The 13,232-nt window shown below is 37.4% G+C and overlaps 1 protein-coding gene across 2 annotated transcripts in view; it reads left to right on the top strand.

The window, feature by feature from the left end:
- The window catches only part of igsf21a (immunoglobin superfamily, member 21a), a 168,545-nt gene that overhangs the window by 9,978 nt on the left and 145,335 nt on the right, over positions 1-13,232 (top strand). The window lies entirely within an intron of this gene.

Here is a 13,232-nt window from a genome sequence, read left to right as displayed (position 1 = left end):
GGATACTTTGGACCAAATATAGAAAACTCAAAAGTGTGTCATGGATCAACCAGCACAGTGTTTCCTGATACTGAGTTTTTCAAATATAAAATTCTTTGAGCAGTGCAAACTCCATTCTTCCATTCACCTCCAACATTGTTAGCAGAAGTTTCAGCAGCAAAGATCTCCTTTGACTATGGTTCAAACCTTTTTTTCTTTAAAAAAAAAAAAAAAAAATCACATTGTGCTGTTTCACAAAGGAGCTGAATAAACTTGTTATGCTATTATTTAACAGGCCTCAGACACTTAAACTACAAAATTTCCAACAGCAGGTCTGAAGCAGCTTTACACTTTTCAACTGTGCACGCATTTGCTTTTCACATTGAGGTATGGGTGTTGATCTTGAAAGAAATTCTGGCTTTTAGTTTCTTCAAAGGCATCCATCCCAATAGTGTGACACCCTGAAATGTCTGAGACAGTGATAAGCCACATATGAGAGAATAACATATTCTGAGCATTAGCATACATGCCAGCTATCTGCCGTTCAGGTAAATGTGTGAAACCAAATCATGTTTTTTGACATTTTGGACAGGCTAAAGTGTGGTGTTTGCAGTGAACCATTCATTGGAAATCCATTAACATATTTTATTAACAGCTTGCATCTTCAACTATGGGGTTTACATCCAAGATGACTTGTTGCCTGGAAGCCTCAGGCCCAAGGGGTGGAACACAGGGCGTACTATACGGCTCCCACAATGCAAATAATGCAACAGAATCTGTAACCATCATGATAAATCTGTCCTCCCCCCTCTGCTCTACCACAACAACCTCTTGCATGGAAAGTAGTAAGGGAGAGAATCAAGGCTTGTGAAGGAAAAAGAAACTCCTCCTTTGCCTGTATGGCTATAATACATTTGCGTTTTCATGCAGCAATGCTCCAAATGATCAAATGATAAACCCTGTGATTAGTAGAGACAACTTAACGCCTGGGGCAAGGAAGTTCAAACAGTATAGCAACTTCCCTTTCTACCCCGAAGTCCTTCATACACAGATGTAGGCTTCCTTGCTGATGTCTTTGGCTTGCGTGGGAGTTTGGAGCAACTCTGATTCACTCAGCAGCTGGTTGTTTTGGAGAGATAGGAAAAAAGAGGAGCTTTGCTCAGAAAGTTCTCCCAAGACAGGCTACTTAGAGAAAGTATCACATTCCTCTTTGTGATCTACTGTACAGTTGGCCTACAATATTGTCAAATAGTGTCAGATGCTCCCATTCCAAAAATGTTATCTATTAACATTTTTCATGGATATAGTATTTTAATATCAGAACCTTTTTTCTGAAATTAACAGCCAGCATAAGCAGGAATTTCTTGACAGGCTTTATCAGCAGTTTTAGTGTATTCTCGCCTCACTGTTTCCTTCATGCTAATGTGGATTATGCAATTTTGCTTATCGTGTTCAAACACGGCTGCTGAGTAATAACAATTGCTCTGCCACTGTGTCCCAACATTAGCCTCCTTATTAAAGACTTTGAGAAGTGCCTTGTATACTATACATGACACTTATCTCTGCATTCATGGTTTATCACAGGAGGTTTAAGCTTCCAAGAGTAACGCTGCTGTGCACAGATGATTTTTCATGTACCAACTTCTTTACAGTTTTTTGCTTTTGCTTTTGCAAGCAATGACCCTTTTTGTAGTACCTGAGCAAGTCGAATTATTCAACGTCACTGTGACCTAAAGATAAAACTCTTAGCTGTCCTTGTGGTTTTCTGCGTTAGCATACAGTACGTTCAGTACGTTCAGTACATCAAGGTGATGGTACTAAAAAACATGTAGGATCAGCATGACTTTCACTAGCAGCAAGATAAGCCAAATCTGAGATGGTAAGACAGGAGATATTGTTCTTTGTCTGCTCACTAGAAAGTGGTCAAACAGCATTAGTAAAAGTGGATAAGTTAAACTAATGGGAAATAACAAGGAATGATACATTTTGTATATTGTCTTTGTCAAAATACATGTCTTTAATAATGTATGTCTCCTCATTTCTGTAGAATTACACTCAGTTGCCAGTTTATTCGGTATACCTAGCTAAAACAAAAGCAGTACATTACAACAGCCCTACAATAAACCCCTCCTTCATGAAGGGTGAAATATTCACTTTTTGCAGAAACTGTTGAGGTGTAGATCTAACTGTATAGTGCTGTTGAATTACATTGCCTCAAACTGAAAGGTGTTTCTAATATTTTGTCCAACTCATTTATATCAATGACAATAGATTAAATATAGTAGAAACACCTCTCAGTATAATGTACTTAAGAGCACCAAAAAACTACATCCCCCCAAATCATCATATATTACAGTTTATTAACTTACCAGGACCCTAAAATTGAATCTAATGTAACATTAATATATTTAAGCCCTCTATATTTTCTCTAGTTTTGAGGTTTTCTTTCATATATTCTTAAATGTAAACAACTATACTTTAATCTAACAAACTCGAAATCCTATTCTTTTAATTTAAATTTAAAGCCTTCTCTGTACTCCCAGTATGTAGTGACTCTAAAATCCTAAATAACTGCTTTGACTTTTTAGTATGATTCTTCCGTTTCTTATGTCTAGAGCTATTCAAAGCCATCTTATAGGCAGTGAATGCAGCATCGCAGAGGTTTCATGAAAAATCCAGATTAGGCATGAAAAAGGGAAGAGATGGGAAAGGATGGAGAAAAAAACACTAATCTGCACATTGACGTCACTCTGGATGGGCTGAAGCTGTGCAGATGGGAGTAAGGGAGGATTGTGTGGGCTATGCATTTTGTGACAACAGATTATTTCCTTATATGCATGCTGACTCCCTACATATATGCCACTGAGAGGCTTTCTTCCCTCGGGACAGCATCCCGACATTTTCTATCAGAAAAAAAATCATGAAGACATCAATCTCTAGTCACAGGAGCAGGTCTTAGTGAAGTTTCACAGACAGAATCTGTCTATGATAGGACAAGCCTCTGTGTTCATCCTATAACATCTGTCGTTTATGATAACATTTATCAGCAAACCTTTGATCTGCCTCAGAACTTGTCATGCAAGTACAGAGAATTAATCTCCAGAACATGTGACTAGAATTATACAATAATAGAAACTACGATATGGATTGAGCCTGTGTAGATATGATTATTTTACTTGACTGTTTTTCAAGATGAAGGGTAATATTGCAAGGTTGCTTCAGCTCCTCTGGTGATTACACTCAACTTTTGGCTGTTCGCTCCTCCATTCTGAATTTTTATATAAAGCTAATTTATTCTTGGCTAATAAAACTGTCACTGTTCATTTAACTCTGAGACTGAGTTTGGCTTGTGCCTTTTAACTCTTTCTGCTACAGCACCATTTTCTCATGATAGTGGAATAAAATACTATCATGTAGAAATAGTTATGATCCCTCACTGTTGGTATAAAGACATAATATAAAATAAACTTAAAAAAGTGTTAGATAAGCTAAAAATAGAATAAGACAGATGAAACAGGAGAGTTTATTAATCAAAATCCTCAGATTTGATTTAATAAAAGGCAACGACAAACAGGAAAGTCTTCTGCCTTGATTTGAAAGAACGAAGGGTTGCAGAAGATCTGCAGTTCCCTGATAGTATGTGGTATGTAGTAAGTGTAGTATGTGGGTTCTTGGTGTGATTCTGTTATTTTCTGATTGTAATCTCTTGAGAAACACAAACATGAAGTTCCAAGCTCCAGCTATACCGTTGTCCTAGTTCTGTGTATAATGTGTTTTCTTTAAAGGTAGTTTCCTTTTTGATTGAAATGTGGAGCAACTATTTCTGGCCAGGACTTTACTCTATATTGTGACAGCAGGTAAGGGAACAAGAGCCTGTTCTCTTAATTATGTTTAGCAATAACCTGGGCTCACCAGTCTCCAGCCAAATGCTGATAAAATATGCAAGTAGCTGGTAGATTTGCTTCTCTCACCAGCCAAAAAACAATGGTAATGATAGTGGCTGGTCAAATTTGAACATTCACCAGACATTTGGCCGATGGACAAAAAAGTTAATCGTGAACTCTGGCAATAATGATCAGCTAGTACAAATGTCACTATTTGTTGGTCTGTCAAAACATTTTACATGAATCAACAGAAAAACAGTGTAAAACTGCTTCCCAAGAGTGAGATCATTGAATATGGTCGATATTTCCCTGATATTTTACATAATATTTCCCTGTGCTTGTGCCATTTTACAGCTATAGACACAGGTATTGTCTGTTGCATTCCTTTAAGGTTTCCTTTGTGCATAGGTTTGCAGACTGTGTCAGAGAACCCAACTTGTTTTCTGTAATCAGTCAATTAGTAGACTGCTTTTAACAAATGTAAATGCAATTGAACATGTCTGAAATAGGGGTGGGTGATATGACCAAAAGTCAATATGAAATTATGATCTGCTGAAAGGTCCTTTTAGGTGATATACTAAACTAATAAAGCAGAAGTATTGCCACTTAAGTAACTTGTTGCTTGGTTTGAGATTAAACAATAGAGCAAAGGCGAGACAAGGAAGAAGTATGAAAGTAGCCTATATCTGGTTGCGGTAGTTTTTCTAAGGGAAAACACTTTGCAGCACATACCTCCTGAGCAATTTGGGGTTAATTGGCAATTGGTGAATGTAAATATCAATTAGGTGTGTCAAGTCACTCAGCTCTAGTTCTAGGGCCGGGGACACACTGCGTACATCTACCTGAGTAGTGCGTGTATTGCTGAACCGCTGCAGTGTTGTCCATACAGACAGTGTTGCTGCTGCAGCTAGTTGGGGCTACCTCTGTGTCTGCCACATACACTGCTCATGCTGGACAGGTCTTTTTATTGATCATATTGATTATTCCGCCAGTTAAACCCCTGCTGTCACTGCTCCATGTGAAGAAAGTCATTCCATGACAACATTGAGTTCCCCAAACGAGCCAAACATACACCGACAAACAAACCGCCACAGTGAGGGAGGAGGGAAGGAGGGGTAGTCAAGAGGGTAACTGGCAACAAATAAGGGAAATAACAACATTGAATCTCTGACTGGAAGCAAGTAAAACGACAGGCAGAAGTACCAGTTTGACCTAATATCACAGAGCAGGAGTCGAGAAAAGAAACTGTGTGCTACCAACTGTCCGCATTAGAGTTCCCCACCAGACAGGCTCCCTGCCCCGGCACACAGGCTGACCCACCATGGTGACACTTTGTTTTGTTCATGTCTGTGACATATTCTACAGATACATTAAAACTATAGGGGAAGGTGTAATGTTGCTGGTGTGATATCAATGTGACTGTCATCAAATCATTCTCACTGTCTATTTTTGATGAAAACTGCAAACGTCACACTGAAAAAAAACAGGCGAGACGCTGAATCTCTAGATGACGGTCTGCTGCACGCGGGCCGTGTAAGTGCTTTAACCTGTTAACATGGGCGCCGAAATGGAAAGCAAGAGTTTCCGCAGGCAATGTGTCCCAGGCGTGAACTGTTACACAGAGCCAGAGAAGAAGAGGCTGCTCTTAGTCATTTTTTTTCTCTGTTACATTAAATGTGTACATCCTGTAATGTTTTTTTGTTGTTGTTGGTTTTTTTCTTTCAATTTTTGAATAATAATCCTCAAAATATTTTATCTGACAGATTTCTAAATCTCTGGAAAAAGTAGGCCTGAAGATACACTACCCACAGATGCCATTTTCTAAGATTTCATATTCATAGAATTTGATTTATTCTGGTTATACATACAGTATAACATCACATTTATTTGTATATCCCAATAACACAAACACTTAATTCCCTAGATCTAATGGTCAGAGAGTCTGTCAATGTGAATTGTAGCCATTTACAGCACATTAGCTGTCACCTCGGTTTTCCTCTGAAAAAAATCAAGCGGTCTGCGTTTTATGTGAACAGAAATTTCTATCTGAGAGCTCAGTCTCCTACACAAACCTGCCACACTTAGCTTTTTAAATGACTTGCCATTATCCTTTACTGCTGCTGTAGATGTCATTATATTCACAATCACTCAGCACAATATGGGCCATGTATAACTGTGTAAACATACTTCATATACATATTGTGTCATTGGTTGTATTGAACACTGGGTCACATTAAGAGGACGTAGTATGCTTTCTTCTTATTTTCAGTAATATATATAATCTTAAAGTGGCTGGTGTTTATATCAACTGTGGTCAAAGTGTCAAATAATGAGGTAAACTTTTGCAGAATAATTCCCTGTGAGCAAAAAGCACTGCCTTCAGACTCAATTTCCAACAGTTTTTTGTACTTTCAGCTCAAGCAGTTTTTTCTACTTCCAGCTCAAGCTGATGTCTTTGCGGATGTTAGCTTGACAGATTTCTCAATATGGTCATCTGCTTTATGCAAGGCAAGCGAGTTCAATGCTCCACTATGCTAATATTTTGGCATTTTTCCATTGTTTCGGGTGTAGACACATTGAGCCATGACTCAAGTCGAGCTGGCATGCTGTGAGTGTTTTTCCATTACACCAGCATGGCAAAGTATACAAAGGTATAGTAAGTTGTTTATCTGAGGTGTACTGGTCATCAGCAGCTCTTCATCAAACATCATCATCACTGTAGCTGTCAATGTTTGTACTATTCCTCCCTGCTTATTTCTAACTGATCCACTGAAAAAAGTCCAAGTATCTCCACATGTGACTGTTTCAAGCTCTGCTACTGAAGCTCTGCTAATTTGGTGAGGAGCACATTCAATCTCCTGTAAATTCTTCACAATAAACATCTAAAAAAATGAAGCAATTTAAAAACTTTGAACATGAAGCAGTGAAGCAGGAAATGTTGGGTTTGTATCAGCGGTAACTTAACACATCTCTGATATGGCTGACGATTGTCAGGCCTCTGGAAAGAACAGAATGGGCTGAACTGAGGGGCTGCATAAAGGACAGGTATAAGATGCTGGTATAAGTAGCTCTTTGAACTGTGACTCATGCAAAGCTACTCTACTTAAGTCCCAGCATAAACATATAGAGCAGGAAATGAGCATAACGTGTCGCCTTAAATAATAAGCAGTTCTCAATTTGGCAGTGTTTGGCACTTAAGAGTCTGTGCTCATATGCCACTTGAAAAATGTATTTTTCACTGATCCAAGCTTATTCTCTTTAATATTCAAGCTTTACTGACCCAGTCAGTAATTTACCTTGACAGTGGGATTTTTCTGACACAGTATGCAAAGATATTTATTATGATATATCAGTTTATATATTGAAGAAAGAGTTTGTTCAACGGCATGTTGCTGAGGTCAAATCTAATCTTTGTAGCTGAGATTTTTTCTAAAAAGAGGGAAAACAAATTTTGAGATTATGGTTGGCGGTAGCAGATTTCAGTGAAGATTGCTTTGGAGATACTTTTCATATAAAGTTGTGAAAGCCTGAGCTGTTTTTTCTGTGGATAAAAATGTTGGAGTTCATGTAATCTTGTATCCCTCATGCTGATTGTCCTTAGACAATTGGTGGCCAAGCCCAACAGGCTCAGTAAAATTCTCATCTAGATCTCTGCATATCCAGATTGTAATGAAGTGATGAATGTGAGGTGGGAATAGGGAAAAGGAATGCTGGCGCAAAATCTTTGTTTCTCTGACGCAGCTGAGTGAAGTCAGCTCTCGGTCATGTATCAAGTTTGTGCTGAAACACCCCCACTGGACTATATTTAATCAAACTTAGAGAGCAGCATGGGGAAGTGATGGTAATAGGGAAAGGGAGTAGTAGGAAACAGGCCTAGAGAGCTGTGCACTTGAAGTGTGCAATAATTAGATTGGCAGACTGGGAATCATGCTTTCCAAGGTTTTGTCATGAACTAAAACTAAACTCTTTCCATTCAGTTGAGGTTGTTGACCAAAATTCTCCTGCATTCTAAAGGAGGAGGATTGCGGGGATCCCGAAACCAATCAAAAGGATCCAGGTTGGTACAGATAAACCTATATTTAAACCGATCTATAATAGTATAATAAAAAATACACTGTCTCCAATGAAAAGGATTGTGAATGTAGCCACACCAGGTTAAAACCGATAATTGTGCGTCAATTCATGAGATGTTCTACAGGTGCTAAGTGCTTCTGCTGGTGGACTTTTTATTCCTGCTGGGTAGGAAGAAAGGTTTCGTACCGCTCCCTGTCATGGCAGATACAGGCTGGCACTCCTGTCGTCATGGATATTACACCAAACACAAGGACACTATATACTGTAGTGTATAAAATAAAAATAAGGAAAGCTGTGAAAAGGGCTTCATTTTTTATGATACTGTCAAAACATATCTACCTTCCCTTATGCATTTTTATGTAGGTTTATTTTAGTTGTGCAAGTTGTATCATATAGGAACAAAATAATAAGGAATAACAAAAAAATAAATACCCGGTTGTAATCTGTACATGCAAATCTGGATTTGGATTGAGGTCAAGGACATTCTTAACACCAGGACCAGTTTTGATCTAGCTCACGGCTCCTAAGGATTATGTTGTCTGCACGTTAAGTGAAATGACTTTGTTCAGTATTTATTGGTATAGTTATCTTGTTAAGTCTCTTTCAAATATTTGCCATTTGTAGTAAAATTGGTTTTGCACCTGTTTGGCAAAAGCAACAGCAAAGTTGAATTGAAATGCTTCCCTGTCATTTCAGCAGATTGATTTACGCACCCACTCAGCTGCTCAGTTTCCTCATGTGGATGCCTTTTCCAAGGGGAGTTGAATGTAAGAGAAAGCTCACATTAGTTCTCGTCACAGCTGAGTGAACATTAGGCTACATTCTGCAGGATAGTGAGACCTCTATCCTGTCATAGTAACACTCAGGGATAGAAAACGCCAATTCACAATGCAGTCAGATTTTAGATTCAATACAGTGTATTATCACTTTTGTTTGCCATTTTATCTAATCCCCTTTTCCATGGAAACCCAATGAATATATGCACCAAGCCTCAATTTGCATAGTAGTGACAAATTGACTGCACTTTGACTTCAATGAAATTCAGTGAAATGTGCTTGATATCAGATGCTGGACATCTGATGCCACAGCAACAAAACAGATGTTATGTAATTAAAAAGAACCCTGTGTTACATTTTTATTTAATTGTTTTTTAAAAACATAGAGGGCAGTGCTATATATGCTAGACAGCTGAGAATGAATCTCCAGGAGATTATGGTGTCAGATTATGGTGTCATTTGGTTTGAGGGAAGGAACAAAGGTCAGCGCTTCAGTTTCCCACAACAGCATCGTCATCACAGTTGACATAAATTGTAGGAATAGGTGCCCTTAGCAGGTTTAGTATATGTAAACCATCTGTTTCAGTCGTTATAGATTCTATGAGATTGGAAGATGAGTTTTTTTTTTCTTTCAAGAATTAAAGCGCATTGTGAAGGGACAAAAGCAGACATCTGTCACACTCCACAGAGTCTGTCAATGTACGTCTCATCCCTTATATCCCTCATTTCCATCCCATCCAGCCACTCTCCTGATAGGACCACACTGGCCCCTATCAGTGCTCAGGATAGTAATCTCAGAATAAAGGGCAAAATGAATCGTGTCAGTACAAGGGTTGGACTATTCATAATTCTTACTCTTTAACCATTCCATCTGAGGCTACACAGTAGTTAATATTAATCCTATTGTTCAAGCTCCACCCATGAGGAAAGAAATCAGATGACAAGAGGATTAAACTATATTGAGCCAGAAAAGGATCTGGCTGAAACAACACATTTACTTCTTTCGTTTATGATTATGTGCACACGGGATAGAAAGTAGAAATAACACTGGATGATAATGATACACCCACTGGAGATGCAAGCAACACCTGCACTGGTTAAATCCACATCTTAGCATTACTTTAAATCTCAATGTTTAAAAGACAAATGGAGGCTTTATGACAAAAGCTGTTGTAAACACAGTCTTGGCAAAATCACTCGCAGTAATACAACCAAAACAGAGCCAAATCTCACTCAATCATGAAGAATAAAAGGTAGTAGTGGAGGAAGAAAGAAGGAAATGTGCTGCTTTGCCTATCAGTACACACACAATATAGCCGGAAGAGTGGAAATAAATACTGTATAGCCTAACACATCACACTGCTTTTTGTTTTAAATATTTAATGTATCATGAAATTACAACACATGAAAAATGGCAGTATTTCAAAATTGAATCCACGCTGTTGTTGTCTGAGCGTTGTTTTATTGTATGATACTTAGAATTACACCTGATTGATTTTCTTTTTTTTTTTTGTAGTATTGAAAACTTTTTGTATGCCTCTTGGTTTCCATCTTTCCTGCACATTGAGCTCTATTATCTTTGCAAACAAATAAAGACCTTTGAATCAATCATTCTACTTATATGTGTGGCCCACAAAAAAATAGCTAGACGTAGAAAAATGTCTGATGTAATTGCCATAGAGAAGCTTCTTAGAGGACAGAATAACAGCTTTAACTAGTTGTTCTTGATCTATTAACTCACCTCCACTCTTTATCAATTCCAGTCTGAGCTACTAAAAGGATAGCTGTCAGTAATATTATCAGTCAGTCCACTTATGAGGCTCCATGCAGAAACAACTTAAATGGAGGAATATTCATTTTCATTAGTGTTTTGCATAATAAGGCAAAATCAAGGATATTGTTTGAGAAGAAAAAATAGATCTGCAAAAATCCCCAGTAGATATATATTCCACCAAAGTATTTTCATTAATGCAATATTAATTAGTTCTTTAGTTAAACTTTATTTAATTGTCATTAGAAAATATGAATCTTTCACTGATTTAAGTGCAGATTCTATCTATGGAGGCTGTGTGAGGATGTTTAATGAGAGATAATTAATTTTTAGGGTCAATTTAGGCTTCATATTCTGCATTCAGGATCTGAGATTTCCACAATCTTTTAATTCCACTGCGTTTTAATGTGACTCAAACTAGACTAATGTCTTTGTGTTATTTGCCATTGCAGATATGTTTACCACATAGTATAAAAAATGACATTTCTAACAAGATCAGCAAAGTATGATATAGCAGCAGAAGGTATGGTATGCACGGAGTATAAAAGGAATTCTGAGAGGTTGAAAATGACAGGATTACAACATGTGACCTAAACACGCATTCACAACCCAGTTAAGAAGGTTAAATCCTGCAGTAGATTAAAAACTGAGAGATTGTCAAGGGCATAAAGTGTTGAGATGAAAAAAAACTAAGTGGGTGTAATTCTAAAGAGCGTAGTTAAGGCTGTGACTTCATCTCAGCTGTTCAACATTTTAATGAAACAAAGAGAGCTTTGTGAATTCTTTCATACGTGATGAGACTCCTCTCAATTGCCACTTTTGTGAAAGTGAGGTGATTTTGCGCCAAGGTTAATCAGTGGTTGTGTTGCCCATAAAATCACGCTTTTTGAGACAGCAGGACTTTTTTTTTTTCTCTTTCCCTTTTTTCTTATTTTTTAAAACTCATTCAGTTAATTTATTCATTATATGAAAATAGCAAAAACAAATAGCTCAAAAGAATGAAATGTTTATTCAACAAACAAAACTTACAGTATCACCCTGAAAGTATACCAACATTGAGAGTGTGTTGCAGAGTATTTTACTAATGATATGTTCAATATTAAGGGCTGGTAGATGATTGAAAGTATTCATATCATTAATGGTCAAAAATCACTGTGATCTAAATACAGTATCTCACCAAAATCTGTTCTGTCATTTTTTTCTGGCTGTGCTGAAGCACTTATCGCACATTAATTACATACAAACAGCAATGGCAGCAATTACCACAAATGTTGGGACTGGATTCATTATGGGAAAGAAGCTTAGCCGTAATTGTTTTTCACGTTTTTGTATGCTTCTTAACAAAGGGTTTGGGGAATGAGATGGCCCAGTCACAGAGGAGCTGAACTGAATAGAGTAGGATCAGACCAACTATATTCCACAAAATGACACATTGTTTAAAAAGGCATTCATTCATTCATTCATTCATTCATTCATTCATTCAGTTTTACATTTATATGTAAAATATGTGGAATATATTATAGGATTTCCGAGTTTGACATATGATTCTTGTCCAGCAGGGGGGAAAAAATGAAAGCATGACATTATTAGTGCCTTAAAGTCCAGTTAGGGAGGCGGTTGAAGTGGATGAATGGCTCAACAAAGCCAGAGGACAAGTTGGTTTTGTTTATCAAATTTAGGATTTCCTAAACTTACAGTACCAAAGCAATTATTTGTACCAAAATATTGTCTTTCCCTCACTCTAACCAAGATGTTTTTACACCTAAGCTTAACCAAATTGAGAAAACTTCATATAAATCCTCTTTGTAACTGTTTTGAAAGAAACATTAACTGTTTACTAAATATTATTATATATTTAGGCAAATATTTATTCCAAGAATCTGAAAATGCTAGGACAAGAATCCATGAGATGATAGTGATGAACCCATTGCATGGCAGATATTCCTAGTGAAAACTGTGAAATTCAATAAAGTATTTTTGATTGATCTTTCTATTTCCTCAGTATATGTTAGCTGTATTTATTTAAGCAAGTACAAATAGTTAGCAATTTTAATGGAAAATCTAGCTTGCTTTTTCATTTCTCATTGCATTTTTTATTCGGGGAAACACAAATCAAATCAATCTCGTCATACTGTCAATTTTGTGAAAAAAATCATGATGTGATATGAAGGATAAAGACACATTCCCTTTTACATTTTCATAACTAACAGCTTGGAGAATCCATGGATGTGTAAAAAGATCTGGATACAGGCAGGGCTCCATTCATTCCTATGGAAGTTGTTCAGGGGCGAATGAGGCCACGAAATCCACTTTCTGCTGTAAAGAAATGACATGCTTCATGATTGCTGGACCCATAAAGCATGTGTGCACCAGAAACGTTCGCCGGCTGAGTCAGCTAACTTCCAGATTAACCCTCCACTACCTTAAATGGGGAAAAAGTAGTTAACTTGTGCAGCTCTTCGATACTTTCTAAATGGATTCCAAAATTGGACCAAATTGATCAAATTATGATAGTGAAACGAGCCATTTTGCTGGAGCTGTGATGCTCAGAAACACTTATCCACTGTTTTACGGCTGCTCTTTCTCCAATGATTGTGTGAGAAAAATGCCAAAGGTGAACCCAGAAGTTGAAGTTTTACAGTTTGGTTCAAAGTCCTGTGCACTTCCTGGGGGCTTGGGAGAAATATGTACAGTACCCATACCTGCTTTGAATGGGATGTAATGACAGTGATAGCACCGCCTGAATGT

Source organism: Scomber scombrus, chromosome 3 (genome assembly GCF_963691925.1).
Source record: "Scomber scombrus chromosome 3, fScoSco1.1, whole genome shotgun sequence".
Classification (NCBI taxonomy): Eukaryota; Metazoa; Chordata; class Actinopteri; order Scombriformes; family Scombridae; genus Scomber; species Scomber scombrus.
Note: the sequence above shows the minus strand (reverse complement) of the source record. Positions and strands in the feature narration are given on the sequence as shown.